Source organism: Rhinolophus sinicus, chromosome 1 (genome assembly GCF_057876585.1).
Source record: "Rhinolophus sinicus isolate RSI-liver-muscle chromosome 1, RSI-T2T, whole genome shotgun sequence".
Taxonomy (NCBI): domain Eukaryota; kingdom Metazoa; phylum Chordata; class Mammalia; order Chiroptera; family Rhinolophidae; genus Rhinolophus; species Rhinolophus sinicus.
Window position 1 is genome coordinate 111,374,214 of NC_142501.1, and position 15,525 is coordinate 111,389,738.

The following is a 15,525-nucleotide window of genomic DNA, read 5'->3' on the forward strand; positions in this document are numbered from 1 at the left end:
AAAGACTGTCCAAAGCACTAAGACATGACCAAACTAGCACGGCAGTCTAAGGTCCTGTCCCCAGGGTGGCCCCAGCCCCTCCCTAAATGCCTGCCTGGAAAGCTCAGCACAGCCAGGAGCATTTACTGTCGGTTCCAGCCGACACCTGAGATAGGCCCCTGACCACTTTCTCAGAGCATTTCCTAAAAAGGACTTACAATCGTGAGTCTTTCCTCTGTCCCTCTGAGGTGTACATATATCTCTTACAACTCAGGAGTGTCTTTCTCAAGGCCCTGAAAGCCATTCCTTTGTAATGTCATCATCAGGAAGGATGGGGCCTGTTTCCCAGTCTCCCCGGGAGGACAGACTCCTCACTTTGACCATGACCAGCTGGCAGGCACCGCCGGCCTAATCACACTACTCTGGCCACAGCCTTGCGGTGGTGTGCTTGCGGCCCCCTCTGTCCCCGTCCCAATCCTTCCTTCTGCCTTTAAAACGCCCAGTCACTCTGCACAAATCAGTATGGATCTCAGCACTACTATCACTACCGTGTTTCCCCGAAAATAAGACCTAACCTGACAATCAGCTCTAATGCTTCTTTTGGAGCAAAAATTAATATGAAACCTGGTCTTATTTTACTACGATATAAGACCAGGTAAAATATAATATAATATAATATAATATAATATAATATAATATAATATAATATAATATAATATAATATAATATAATACCAGGTCTTATATTAATTTTTGCTCCAAAAGACGCATTAGAGCTGATTGTCCAGCTAGGTCTTATTTTCACGGAAATAGGGTAGTTACTGGATAATATCTGTTTTCACAGGTTTAACTAATGTCCCACTCTGTCCCTGACAGTAGAGAGAGCTGGAAAACCATGACTTCATTGCAAGACCTCCATTTCTAATCCAGGAGCATAGCACGTCTCCGTTCCATACTGCCTTCCTCCTCCTGCAGCGCGAGCCTTTGGTCACCCCACAGAAGCAATGTATGTACTCATTGCTGCGTCGTACAGTTTACACAAGAATTGTAGCATGGTGACACTAACATCACTGTCAATTACAAGCTCAATTCACAAACCTCCTGCAGGTCTTTTTCCCTTAGACTACATCCCACTAGTCAGAATACAGGGTTCAAACGTTACTTGACCTTTTTAGCTTTGTGTTGTTTTGTCATCAATTTGCTAACCATTAGATTCTTTTATTTCTGTTTGCACTCAACTTTAAGGTGGTTGTATTTAATCCTCTTTAATTGTTTGAATATTTAAAATATTTACATGGTTCAAAATTCAAAACTGCAAAAAGAAAGATCAGTCAGAGGTGTCATGGACACTCTCATCCCTATTCCTTCCACTCCGTTCACACCTGTGCCCATCAGTGACCATTTTCATTTGTTTCTGGTTTGCCTTTCCAGTGATGCCTGTGAAAACAAGACACACACGCAAACTATTTCCCCTTCCCGTTTTTCACACAAATGGTAGCCTGCTTTGCATATTCTTTTCCACATTGCTTTTTTCACTTAATAATACAAGGTCTGACAATTAATTTCACGAACTCATCCTAGAAAAAGTGCTACCTACCTCCTTGCTGAATATCACTATGGTCACCTTTGAAGCACTCCCCTTGGGAAGCTATGCACCGACGCCAGCACCTAGTCCACCCTTCAAAGCAATGTTGGAACTCTTTCTGGAATGTCCATCAGAGCTGTCATTGTATTACCCTTGATGTCCTGAATGTCATCAAAATGTCTTCCTTTCTATATTTCCTTTACCTTTAAAGAAAGGTAAAGAAAGAAGTCATTGGGGGCCAGATCAGGTGAGTAGGGAGGGTGATCCAATACAGTTATTTGTTTACTGGCTAAAAACTCCCTCACAGACAGTGCCGTGTGAGCTGGTGCATTGTCGTGATGCAAGAACCATGAATTGTTGGCAAAAAGTTCAGCTCATTTTCGTCTAACTTTTTCACACAGCCTTTTCAACATTTCCAACTAGTAAACTTGGTTAACTGTTTGTCCAGTTGGTACAAATTCACAATGAATAATCCCTCTGATATCAAAAAATGTTAGCAACATTGTTGCAACAAGTTCGCAAAATTAATTGTCACACCTCATGTAGTTTGGACATGCTTCCAGTTCTTAGAGTCCCTTAATTCTTTTTTATGGCTGCATAACACTCCATTACTTATCTGGCTACTCCATGATTGATTCAACCAGTCTCTTACAGATGGGAACTGTGACTGTGCTTTTCAGTGTTTTGCTGTTCTAAGTAACACCACCATCAATAACCTTTTTCATATGCTGTTTTGCATTTCAGGGGATGTTGCTTCAGAGCAGAGTCACTGAGATTGGGATGCCAGATCAAAGGGAAGGCAGCCCTGCTGACATCTTGACTTCAAACCAGCAAGACCCATCTGATGTGGTTTTACGAATACTGCTAGGTTCTCCTTCTTAGGAGCTGAAGTGCTTTGTACTCTTGCCAGCAATGCCTGAAAGTGCCTCTTTCAGTTGTGGAAATGTTGACGTAGAAAAACATACCTGTCACAGATGCCTGAGGTTGGAGGGTTTATTCTGTGGGTGTCGCCTACTGCCAGAAAGCCAGTCTTCTAACCCATCCCACCACAAGTTTGCTGTGTTTGTACGTCCAACAAGACTGAAATGAGAGTCTGTGCAGGCAAAAAAGAGGCCACAAAGAACAACAAAACCTTTGCATGATGGATTGGACATTAAACTACCCGTAGGGAAAGCCCTAAAAAGAGACTCTGGAGGCTTAGAAGCACTGGTTTCCCAAAGGAGATCAATGATGACACAAAAATCACAGACACTCCATCAAATCGAAGAATCGGGATTAGAGCAGCTTCACGAGGACCAAAATAAAAAGAATAACACATCTCCTGCACACAGGAAACAGGCAGTAAGCCCTCACTCCTGCTTTAGCTAGTGTGCTTTTTCAGCTGGGGTGAGGCAGTTGAGTAGTTGAATCAAAGCTCCCATCAGTAAGGTTTACATGTACAGCTTTAAATACAGTATTTAAGGTAATTAGAAACAGCTACATAATTTTAATCCAAAATTTAGCTAACTTCACCTCAAACTCATGAAACTGACATGTATTAGTTTCCTGTTGCTGCTGTAACAAATTACTACAAACTTATCGTGTTTCCCTGAAAATAAAACCAGGTCTTATATTAAGATTTGCTCCAAAAGACGCATTAGGACTTATGGGGGTTGTGATTCTGCCAACCATACCAGCTAATACTGGACTTTCTCGTTCCTATGTCCCAACACAGTGTGATATTCAAAATTCTACAAAAGCCTTGAAAATCAAGCGTAGCTTTATTAAAGCTCCCTTGAGGACACTGAGAAAGGAGTTTGAGCTCTTCACGCAGTAAATCTTTTTTTTATTATTAGTTTCTGGTGCACAAAACAATGTAATAGTTAGACGTTTATCATTTATATCCCTCACACTGTGTCAACCCCCCTCCCCCATCCACTATCCCTCTGACATCGCACACAGCCATTACATTTCCACTGTCTCTATTCCTAATGCTGTACTCTGCTTCTTGTATTTATATACATACATATATATACATATATACATATATATATATATACATATATACATATATAAACTTGTAGTTGACATTCATTATTGTTCAGCTTCAGCTTCAGGTGTCAATGCAGTGATCAGGCATCTACATCTTCCCTGAGGTGGTCTCCCTAACGAGACAAGTGTCCATTGGATACCCTACAAAATCTTTACAACATTATTGATTACATTCCCCATATTAACTTTCGTGATCCCCTGGCAATCTTGTGGTTACTGACTGTGCTTTCTAATCCCCTCACCTTCCCCCTTTATTCTCAAGTAAATCTTTTTGACATCTCTTCTTCCTAAGGTTTCTTCCCAACGTTCCTCATAGGAACTGTCAAATGTCTCTCCTTTCTGTTCATTCTCATTCTCTCTCTGTCTCTCTCATCTCTCCCTCTCTCTCTGCTTTCAGACCTAGTTCTCCTCTGAGTTTCTCCCACATGCTTTTCCTCTTAGAGGCACTCAGCCCACCCCTATTCTCAGCTACTCCCTCCCCCCCCCCCCCATAACTCCCTATAGAATGCAGACATACTGGGCACACAGTTTTCTCTTCAGATCCAACCTCCATCCTTTCTCGCCATGCTCTGCGCCCAGGAAGGCCAGTCTTGCCCTCTTGCTTCTGGTTGGGTTGGGTAGTGCAAAGCGCCTGCAAAAGACTGGGGGGCTGGAGAAGAGGGAGGTGGGGGTCTACTCTCCCCTGTCCCCAAGACTTCAGCTTCTCTCTGGTGGCCCTATCTCCAGCCACAACTCTATCTCCGGATTCTGCTAATCATCACCTCCTCTGGCCCTGTCAGGCCTTGGAGTGTGACCGCCCCCCATGTTGATGTCTCTGAAGGGCTTCAGCACCCCTTGTGGGTTTCCTCAAACCCTGCCCACACCATTATAACTAGTCCCTTTATGAAATTCTGCTTAATATCCATGTCAATACCCTAAACCATGTGTTTCCTGCAGGGACCCTAACAATATAGTGGGGAAAGGGCCTTGTAAATACTTAGAATAAAATATATACACAAATTTCTGACTCATGCTACAACATGAATGAACCTTGAAGATATTATGCTAAGTGAAATAAGCCAGTCAGAGAAGGACAAATACAGTGTGATTCTACTCACATGAGGTACCTCAGATTCATAGAGAAGTCAAACTCACAGGGACAGAAAGTAGAGTAGTGGGTACCGGGGGCTGGGGTCAGGGGAAATGTGGAGGGTAATTTGAAGGGCACAGAGTTTCAGTTTGGAAAGATGCAAAAGCTATGAAGATGGATGGTAGCCATGGTTGCACAACAATATGAATATTATACTTAATGTCACTGAACTCTAGACATAAAAATGGTTGAGATGATAAATTTTATGTATTTTTTTAACCACAATTAAAAAAGAAAAAGAGAGCACTGTAAAACTTCCTGTCACACACACAAAAGGAATCTCTGCTTGAGTTCAGGAAAGACCCAGGCTCCAGGAGTCTGACCCAGAAACAACCTCCAGCCTGCTCTTCAGGGGGGAAGAGGAATTTCTTGTTTCAGGTAGGGTCCCTTGTAATAAACTCTCACCTTTACAGTCTCCATAGCACTTCCTGCAGTTATAACGACCTACAGGTTTAGTGCCTGTTTTCCCCGTGCACTGAAAGCTCCATGAACGGGCCTCTTTTAGTCAGTGTGGGCTGCTATAACAAAAATACCACAGACTAGGTGCCTTATAAACAACAGACATATATTTCTCACAGTTCTGGAGGCTGGAAGTCCAAGATCAAGGTGCGGGCAGATTCAGTGCCTCGTAAGGACCTACCTTCTGGTTCAGAGACAATTGTCTTCTGTGTCCTAACATGGAGGAAGGGGTGAGGGAGCTCCCTAGGGTCTTTTTCATAAGGGCACTCACTCCATTCTTGAAGGCTCTGTCCTCATGGCCTAATCACCTCCCAGAAGCCCCACCTCCTAATACCATCACACTGAGGGTTAGGACTTCAAGATGTGAATTGCGGGGGCGAGGGGAAGGTGGTACATTCAGTCCCTAGACCGGTCCATGACTATTTTATCCAAGCTATTTTGACCCCAGCACCCAGCTTCATCCCCCTGGCAGTAATACCTGTTCATTCCACATTTGAATGGAGAATGAATTCGGAATACAATATGGTGGGTGTTAGCATACTCTGTTCCTCCCTGCTCCACGGTGTACATCTGGGTCCTAGGATTACAGAAGACTGTAAATAAAATAACTGTTGCTATGAACTCTGTAAAACTCCAGGGGCATAAGCAGCACTACTTAGGACTTTTAGAGAACATGACAGATAGATGACAGCTATCACAATGAGTGTGAGTCTCAGAATTTCAGAATCCACAGCAGCGTATCACCTGACTGTGGGTCATGCTAAATCATACTCTGACTCTGCTTCTTTCTTTCCTATCCAACCTCAAAATATCCTAATGTCAGCCATCTCAGAGCTTTAAAATGACCTTTCTCTCTTTTTCTATATTAATGTTTTGAAGCCACATTAATCAAGTTAATTATATTTAACTTTAATGGATTTTTTAACTATTAATATAATTCTTGAGATATTTTTGCAAGAGGGAAACTTTCCCACCCTGCTCATATATTCCTCGCTTAGCTTATGGTTCATATTAATGCCAAGTGGCTTTCAATCTTGACTTGAAACATGGTTAGCTGTTTCTTTTGTGATGTCATAACCTGGTTTACAGCCTGAGTGTCACACTGGGAGCTCTCAGGAAGGTTTCTGACCTCCACCAGGACAATGAAGGAAATCCAAGACACCATTTCCTTGATTCGCTCACCACACATACCTACCAAACTTACTCCCAGGTCCTGTGCCTGCTGGCTCTCCATCTTCTTATGGCAACAGGCTTCGATGCCAGGTAGTCTGGAAACTGTCTCCTATCAATGTCTTGGGCCTTCCATCACCTCCTACTGACTTGAGAACATCTTTTATTTTAAAAAGCCAGCTCAATCTAGCTCTTGCCTACTGCTTTCTCATTTGGGCGCTTTCAAATTCCCAGCAATGAAGTCATTTCCCTCCTTCTTCCCTCCGCGTTGACCAAAACTGGAACTGAAATACATAGGTATGGGTACACCTCACGATGCTCCTTTCTACAGAAAGACGAGAGGAGAGAAGGGAGATGAGAGGCAGGGGGTTGCGAGCATTGGGATTTACATGGAAAGAATTTTCTGGACTGGGCCCCTCATGAATTCGGGACTTTTGCCATATCTCCTGCAGGCTGTATGTAATGCCCTTCAATATGATTTCAGGACTATTTTTGGCAAAGGCTCACACTGTATTTCCGTAATCTACCACTTTGCATTCTTTTCTGTGAGCTACATGTTTCTGCTCTTTGCATCTGACTTTTGCCCCAACCCTCATCTATGCTACACAGATACACGAAATCCCTGGGCATGAGCAATATAAAGGAACCAAGTGCTGACACATCCTACATGGGAGAACCTTGAAAAAATGGCTAAGTGAAGGAAGCCAATCACAAAAGACCAAATGGTCTCTGACACCATTTATCTGAAATTTCCGGGAGAGGCAAATCTGTAGAGACAGAAAATAGAATAGCGATTGCCGAGGCGGGGGTGAAGGGGGATGAGGAGTCACTGCTAATGAGAGCAGGATTCCTTTTGGGGGGCTTGCAAATGATCTCAAATTGATTATGGCAACAGATACTGTAAATATACTTAGTATATTCACAGTAAATATACTAAAAACCACTGAATTGTACACTTGTGAATTGCATGGTATATGAATCATATCTCGATAAAGGAAAAACAACTCACGGTGAAGGGAAAGAAGGGGGAACGGAAGAACTTGATATTAGAGGAAATGAACAATGAGATTTCAGAGGAAAATAAAGAATGGGATTTGATTAAGAGAAAGAAAAAAATATGTTCTTGTAAAAGGAAAAAAACAGGTTTTTATCCAATTCTTGGAGTGCTGTCTCTAAAGTATGTTCTGGAAACTGCAGGAACCAGCAGGAGGGGGGAAAAAAAAAACCTGGATCAATGCTGCAAAAGTGAAAAACAGACAAAGGGCAAAATTAACAACGGGATCAAACACACCAAAGCCAACAGTCAGAACACCAGGAAGCAGAACGGAAGAGACAGCCCAGAACAAAGTGACAGGAAAAGAATTTTGAAATAAAATTTAAATTCAGTAGGACAAGAGAGCCCACTTTCTTTCTCCTGGTCTTCCTTTTTTTCTTACACCCACCCCCCCCCCCCCCCACCACCACCACCACCACCATACACATCTCTCTCCCTCTCCCTCTCTGTCTCCCTCTCCTCCAATTAGAGTCCCTATTCTAGCTCTGTTCACAGCAGGTTCAAGCAAATCACAGACCTTGGGGACACACAGGAGCAAACAGTGGCACGGTGGGCATGAGCTGCCACCAACACCCATGAGCAGCAGCGTCCCTGGTCCTCATCAGAAGGTTATTCATGGAGCTAGAAAGAACCCAACTTCACAAAGTAGCCGGGAAACCCCCTTGGTGCCAGGCCAATCGGACTCTTGCAAGAGTAGACAGTTTCTTGGAGCTGGTTCCCTCTACTTCCTCTCTCACCAAACATCTGGTCTGAGCGCTAGAACTTGATGCAGGAAGTCCTGAACTCTTTTTTAAGCTGTGAATGCAATCTGGGGCAAATCCTTTCTGTTCTGCATCCACACAGCAATGTTTTCTTCTGGGTTGCTCAGGGTGGCAGATATTACCCCTTCTGGTGCTATGATTCCCAGCTTATAACTCTGAAACTTGGCCAGGGAAACCAACAGTCCCCACGTCGTAAAGTGAATCCCTGGGTCAGGCCAGGATTAGGACACTTCAGTCCCCAGAGCCAGGTCTCATAAACAGGCCCACTATAAATGTCAGGGTGACACTCTGATAACGCCTTGGCAGGGAGTACATAAGCTACAAAAGGCAACATGTTAGTCTACGCACACGGTTGTTTTTTCACATTGTTACACCTGTTTTATTGTGAGAAATCTGAAGCTTAGAAAGGTTAAATCGCCTAAACTAAAACAAACGGCAATCCATAGCTTTTCCTGATTCCAAATCCTATAGACCTCTCCTAAAACATCTACGTGGTCTTTAAATAAAACAGTACATTACTGCCACAGTCCTCCCTAACAAATATGTGTTACATGATTAAAAAAAAATTCTTTAAATGGTGTAAATGCAAATAATTCTTTAAATTGTGGAAATTTACTGTTCAAGAAGAAAAATCTAACACAAAGCAAGGTGCCATATAAAGACTTGAGAGTTTTGGGGGAACAGGGAAAGACTCTGCACCCTTCCTATTTCATTCGGTTCAGAATGGCAAGGCTCCAACGCCAACCTGCAATAACTTGATGCCAGGAACAGGATGACCTCACTCGTGTTTGTTCAGATCTGTGCACGGCAACTCATTCTGAGACTAAACATGACCTGGCTTTGTAAATACGATTTACATTTTCAGAACTAGGCATCAAATCAGATCCTCCAAGGAATCATGCATTTGAAAATTAAAAATTTGACCCCTGGAAAAAGATTTAAAAAAGGATTACCATCCTTCCACCCCTATTCCAGCAACCTTCTGCCACATTCAAGAAATACATAATCAAGGAAATAGTTTCCTGTAGTAGTATGCCACCAAGAAGTATTTATTAAGTACCTAATTGCTTATGGTTCTGGGCTAAGCACTGTATAAAGAGCATTGCATTAAGCTGGTCTCTCTCACTCTCTCGTTTTAAGCCCTTACCATGTAAGGTAGACAGCTCACCTGGACAAACAGGTTCTGGACACAATGACAGCAGATGGGAACTTGAAAACATACCAGTGACTGGACACTGAAGCATTCATCTGGTCACTGTCAGTGCATTTTCAGGGCACGGAGCCAGGAAGGAGCATGTGGGTTGTGTAGCTGTCGGGTTTCTGAGGGCTGTTTGGCTCAGCTGCAGACACTGCCCACACCAGTAGAAGGTACTGGTAAAGATACCGAGTCCTCTCCTGGTGAGCAGAGAAAGCTGTGGGACGAGGTGGCAGGCAGTGGGGAGGAAGTTGGGGGTCACAGCTAGGATGGAGTAGGAGGGGGCAGAGGACAAGCCACAAGGGTGTGGCCAGCAGAGAGCAGTGAAGCAGAAAGGAGCCAGGCCAGGGGAACCAACCAGAGAGCAGCTGTCGCTGGCAGCCCCACCCATGCCTCCTGGCCCAAGGGATTTCTCAAGCCTTCAGCTGTGCTCGGAGACCCAAGGTGGATTCTAGAATGCTTGTGGTTGATGGGAATGGGGAAGCGGAGGGTCTAGGTAAAGGTTAAAAGTTGTGTTTTGGAAGTCAAAGTGTCAGGGCATGAAAACATGGCCTCTCGGAGAGAGTGCTAATAAGTGATGGGATCAAACGTACCCAGGAGAACGACACCCTTGGATCCACCCTTGATAATGAGAAGACCTCAGCATGGGCCAGCTGACAATAGTTGTAAAGGGGCACGGGCAAGAAGTAAAACCTGACTCAGCATCATAAAGCCACGAAAGTCAAACAGAACTCTGTCATTAAAAGCCATCACATTGACTAATTAATAACTATAAGCTTTCCAAACCATTTTAGATCAGTGGCAGGACGCCCCCCCTAGTCCCCCCATAGTCCAGACCCCAAACACAGACACCGTACCTCGCTCCTGAAAGGGGCCAGGTGCTAAATGGAAGCATCTCCATCTCGAGTCCCTCAAATAATGCACCTCTTCCTGTAATTACACACGCAGATATTTGTTCAAAGAAACGTCTAAGGCAGCTTGTGAGAAAAACATGAAGAGGGCGTGTGGCTAATAAATCTGCGATTTGACAGGATCTATCTTTAGGAAATGTCCACACCTTTTCCACTAGCAAATCGCTTGCAGGCATCTGTCCCGGTTTCCATCTGTCCGAGAGAATTACTTAAGTGTGTGAACAAAGAAGCAAAGGATGTCTATTATAATGTTTAAAATGGAAAAACAACACATGAAAACCACTTAAATAGCCATCATTAGGAGGCTGGTTAAATTTGGGCACATCCATGGAATATAGTGTAGCAGTGAAAAAAGAATGAAGTAGATTGATATGGAAAAGACCACATAAGTAATGCTACGGAAAGACCTCAAGGACATGTTGTTAACTGAAAGCCGTAACAGAACACTATGGAAAGCATGACATTATTTATATAAACATCCACAAAACTATATTATTTCTCCATGTAAATATGGTCGTGCACATACACACAAGAAAATCTGGACAGATTCATACCAAACTGGTGATAGCGATTACCTCTGGGGAAATAGGTTGGGGATTGGGGAATTAAGGGGGATTTTTGGCTTTATCTGTATAGAAGTTTATTTTACAATGAGAATGTATTTGTGTGTTACTTGTGTAAGTGAAAAGGAATTTTAAAAGAATGGGGGAAAAGAATGAGCATCTGTCTCCATGAGCCAGACAAATAAACACAGTTGACAGATGAATTGCGTGCGGAGGACAGAATTTGTTCTCCAGGACCTAAGCATGAGTGTCCTCCTCCATCCTTTCCCTCATGCCCTCGGCATCCAGAATTGACTGTTTGACACATGGGTCCCACTCATCCCTCTTAGCTGGGCAGCCCTAGCAATCTATTCTGAAGCAGTGTGGTACCCTTCACCACTATCCCATGTGCAGGAATAATTACTGTTGGAACTAAATAGCTAGAAACCCCACATAATGCGAGAATCTATGGCTCCAAAATTCGATGTCAGATTACTTGTCTTGAATCTTCCAAGGGTCATTACACAAAGAATTCAAAGGACCTCATTACCACACTGCTGAACCTTAGTGAGTTTGTGGTATCTATGGTTTTAAAACAGAGACTGGAACAGTTTGCATGTTCCGAATTGGCATTTGAACAAGTCACCAACAAGAGAATCAGTGAGCGACAAGGGTGACAAGAATACAGCATCTCCCCAGCCTAAGATTTGGTAGTCATAGGAAGTCACGCCTAGCCCGACCTTAAAGACCAAAAAAAAACAAAAACAAAATACAAAACAAATAAATAGCAACAAAAACAACCTAAAACAGGGGACTAGGGAAAGACCGAAATCTGGAAATTAAAAAATAACTAAATGTAAGTCTGATAGGATCATTTTCCTCAGTATATTCACCTTCTACTTCACTCTTACGTTTTTCTTTTTTTCCCACATGGGAGGCTAACGTGGTGAAGCATCAATAAGCACTTCATCCTCAGAGAATGCCTGGCATAAAATATTAATCACATCAGCTTTTATTTTCTTTAGAGAGGAACAAAACAATATTTTTCATTTCAACCCAGCTAACATGAACGTTTAAAAAATATTTGCCTGGCAAAGATTACAATCACAGATGCACTGAACCAACAGCATCACATTGCCTTCCTCATTAACGGAATGAATTGTGACTGCACGTGGAGGTTCATGTTCAAGGACTAAGTATACTGAAAATGGCATCATGGTCTTGACTCTATGGAAATTATAATGAGAAAATATGATCATGTTTTGATCCTGAGTCTAATTGGAAAAATATTCTTCTGTATAAATAATGTGCCTACTGTAACCCATTTGTAGGATCTTAGTAAATGAAATAAAACCCAATTAAAATTCTGTTTTCTCAGTTGTTGAATCTAGGTCATTTTATATATGTATACATACATACACACACATATGTACATGTGTGGTAATATTCTGTTCTTTACATATTTCTGTATGTTTGGTAATTTTCATAATAAAAATTGGGGAAAGTGTTGTTTCTTTCAAAAGATTTCACATCATCCTTTCCTGTCACCTTGTTCAGACCTTCACTTGCTTGTGGGTAATGACTCTGCAGCAGGTTTCTCTGACTTTCTCTGACTCCACTTTGCAGCCCAGCCTATGCATAGCAGCCACAGGCCTCTTCTAAAACAAGCTTTTCTCTGGCCTGTTTCCATATAGCCCCTCACAAAACGCCAGACTCCGCTGCCCAGCTTTCCTGGTCCTCAGCATCCAGCCCCCGCCTCCTGTTCCACCTTAGTTCCCCATGACCCATGGGCTGGTCTTCCCACCATGGGGCACCCTGCCCCAAATGTGCCCCCAACAGCCTCCACTTATCTCAGCTTCAGCATTTGGCCCCATCAAGTCCTGTTTCTCCGCTCATTTCTGTCTTTAGCACCTGAATTCTCAACATCCAGAAAGAGTACAGGCTGCCGCTTGGATGTAAATTTAGCATTTCCATTAGCAATAAAATTACCAGCTCAGTGATTCTCTCTCAGCTACTTAAAAACCAGGAAACAAAAGGAACAAGCATCAACTAACAGATGTGGATTATTTATCGATTTCAAGGTAACGATGCTTCTAAAGCTAGGCCAAAGCAGATGCGCTAAAAACAGGCGATCATGCCATGTGTTTGTTCAACATATTAGTGAGCGTATGTGGGCACCTTTCTGGGCACTTAATGAATAAAACATTGAACGTATACCCTCACTGGATGTATACTCTAGTGGAGGTGGAAAATACATGTACATGTACATGTATAAAATACATGTGGGTCATGTAGTATATTAGAAAATGGCAAGCACAATAAAAAGAAGAGAAAATTGGAAAGCATAAAAGGAACTCGAGAGTACATGGTGGGGAATGTGGCAGGGAGGTGGGGAGTGCAGTTTTAAATAGTGTGGTGAGGGTCTCAGTCCATTAAGGCTGCTATTGCAGAATACCATAAATTCGGTGCCTTATAAACAACATTCATTTCTCACAGTCTGGAAGCTGGAACTCAGAGATCAGGGTGCCAGCAGATTTAGTGTCTGGCGAGGGCCTTCTTCCTGGTTCCTAGATGGCCATCTTCTCGCTGGGCCCTCAATGGAAGGAGAGAGGAGGGAGCTCTCTGGGTCCCTTTCACTAATCCCATCATGGTGGCCCCACCCTCAGGACCTCATCACCTCTCAAAGGTCACAGATCCACATACCATCAGACTGGGGGTTAGGGCTTCAACTTGTCGATTTTGGGGGAGACACAAAATTCAGACCATAGCAGATAGTGACATTTGCAGAAAGACTTGAACAAAGTCAGAGAGTTGGCCTTGAAGATACTTAGGGGAATAGCATTCCAGGCAGCCAGGCAGAGGAAACTTAAACAGGAACGAGCCCAGTGAATCTTTATCATCTCTCAATATGGGCACTCAGCACCTCAAGCTAGAAAACACCGAGTTTCGTAGTGGACCTGCTTTCCTTCCCTCCTGATACTCCCCACTTCAGTGGGTCAGGCTCTCCGGCCCCAACGTTTTCTGCACTGCATTTGACAAATAGCCAATAAATATTAATTAAGTAGGGAACAAAGAGACAATGCTCCAGTTTTGTAACTCTGAATTATTTACTACACCGTGGATCTCAAAGAAGACTCTCAAAGCATGTTTGTTAACTGATCTGTTCGTGGATGGCCTCCTATGTCACCAAAGTTCACTCCTATTGTGGGACCCTGTTCTTCGGTTGATTCCATGTTCTGTCCTTTGGAGACTTGTAGATAGAATTCAGTACACGATAGGAGAATGAAAGAAATATTCCAGTCAACCTCCAATGGAAACCGACCAAGTCAGTGTGTTGGAGGAGGAAGGGGGCAGAAAAAGGAATGGAAGGAAGGAATTGCAAGGCTTTTCAGAAGCACTGGTGTGGCCCACTGGGGGGGAACCCAGTCAGTGAATCCAGCTTCATTTTCCCCATCGTCCAGGGAGGCCCCAGCACGCAAGGACGACCCGGCTTAATAGGAAGTCTCTGCACAGTGAAAATAATAAGGCATACGGGAGAGCTGCAACTCACACATTTTAACTTAAAAACACAGGTCATGAATCATCTGTATCCCCGTATGGAAGTCATTAGGGAAAGTGAAGAAGGATAAAAGTGAGGGAACAAAAATTAGGATTTCATCTGTCCTGACTCTCAGTCATTTATTATCACCCAGCTATACACACACACTTTAAAAACCACAACAAGCAAAACTGCCCAACTGGAAAATACCTTGTCACCTTAATTGGACTGAGTTTTATTTTAACCAGGACAGAGAAATAGTAAGTTTTAATCAGAAAGGAAAAAGAAACAATCTCTCTCTCCAGGATTTACACATCTCGGCACAGATGAAGGCAGGCAGGTTATTTATTTCTTTACCTTACCCTGACATTTCTGCCGTCTTCTGCAGAGTGTAATCCCAGTCACTTCCGGGGTCCTACAAGCCCCGGGCACAGGGCCCGCACATCCAGGCACAGCCCTGTGCCACCGTGAGAACAAGACAGCTGGGGTCTCTGCCCCTGGGGAGCGTGTCATCCTGGGAGGACACCACGTCCTGAGACATTAAATGCGTAAAATCGCAACATAACCTTAAATTATTTAAACTTTCACATTTAAATTACCATATGGTTAGTATTAGGAGAGAAGTTTGGAGGGACTCGGCCTAGATGGTGGGGGTGAGTGTGCAGAGGGGTCGGGCTGTCTTAAGGAACTGATGCCTCAGCTGAGACTTGAGGTCAAGTGGGCTTCAGTCAGGACACGAAGGAGGGTAGAAAGTTCCCACAGAGGGAAGGGACTCAGTGCTTTCCAGGAACCGAAAGGTCAGGGTTCTCCAGAGAACCAGAACCAATAGGATGTATCCATAGAGAGGGACTGATGGTAGGGAATAGGTTCATGGCTTACGAAGGCAGACAAGCCCTGAAGCCTGCAGGTGAGGAGCTGGAGACCCTGTGGAGCCGATGGTGTAATCCTGTCTCAGGTCCAGCAAGACCCAGAAACAGTCCGTGTTTCAGTTTGAGTCCAGAGGCAGGCCCCAAGCTGATGTCCCAGCCCAAAAGCTGTTATAGCAGCCTGAACAGATAGGGCATCGCCCTTCACAGAAAAAACTCGCCAGCCCTGAGCTAGAAGCTAGAGCGAAGGGTGTGGGCAGGTTGGAAACCCAGGAGAGGAACAGGCCGTGTTGCAGGGGGCGGTCC

The 15,525-nt window shown here is 43.7% G+C and overlaps 1 protein-coding gene and 1 long non-coding RNA gene across 4 annotated transcripts in view; both read right to left on the reverse strand.

Moving 5' to 3' along the window:
- USP6NL (USP6 N-terminal like) overlaps positions 1-15,525 on the reverse strand; it is a 227,002-nt gene that overhangs the window by 174,096 nt on the left and 37,381 nt on the right. Inside the window, exon 1 of one of the 2 annotated variants that reach the window (XM_074324988.2) lies at positions 9,336-9,596. The exons of the other annotated variant lie outside the window; for it this stretch is intronic. The gene's annotated coding sequence lies outside the window, so the exon portion shown is untranslated. Of the gene's footprint in view, positions 1-9,335; positions 9,597-15,525 lie in introns of those variants that run through there. 2 annotated transcript variants of the gene reach the window in all.
- LOC148759184 (uncharacterized) lies at positions 719-7,758 on the reverse strand. 2 transcript variants are annotated; one of them, XR_016022972.1, is made up of 4 exons: positions 6,378-7,758; positions 4,112-5,759; positions 2,529-2,656; positions 719-1,766 (listed from the first exon to the last, which is right to left on the reverse strand). It is a non-coding gene; the product is annotated as an uncharacterized LOC148759184 (long non-coding RNA). The 2 variants fall into 2 exon arrangements; XR_016022971.1 differs by having other exon boundaries at positions 4,112-7,758.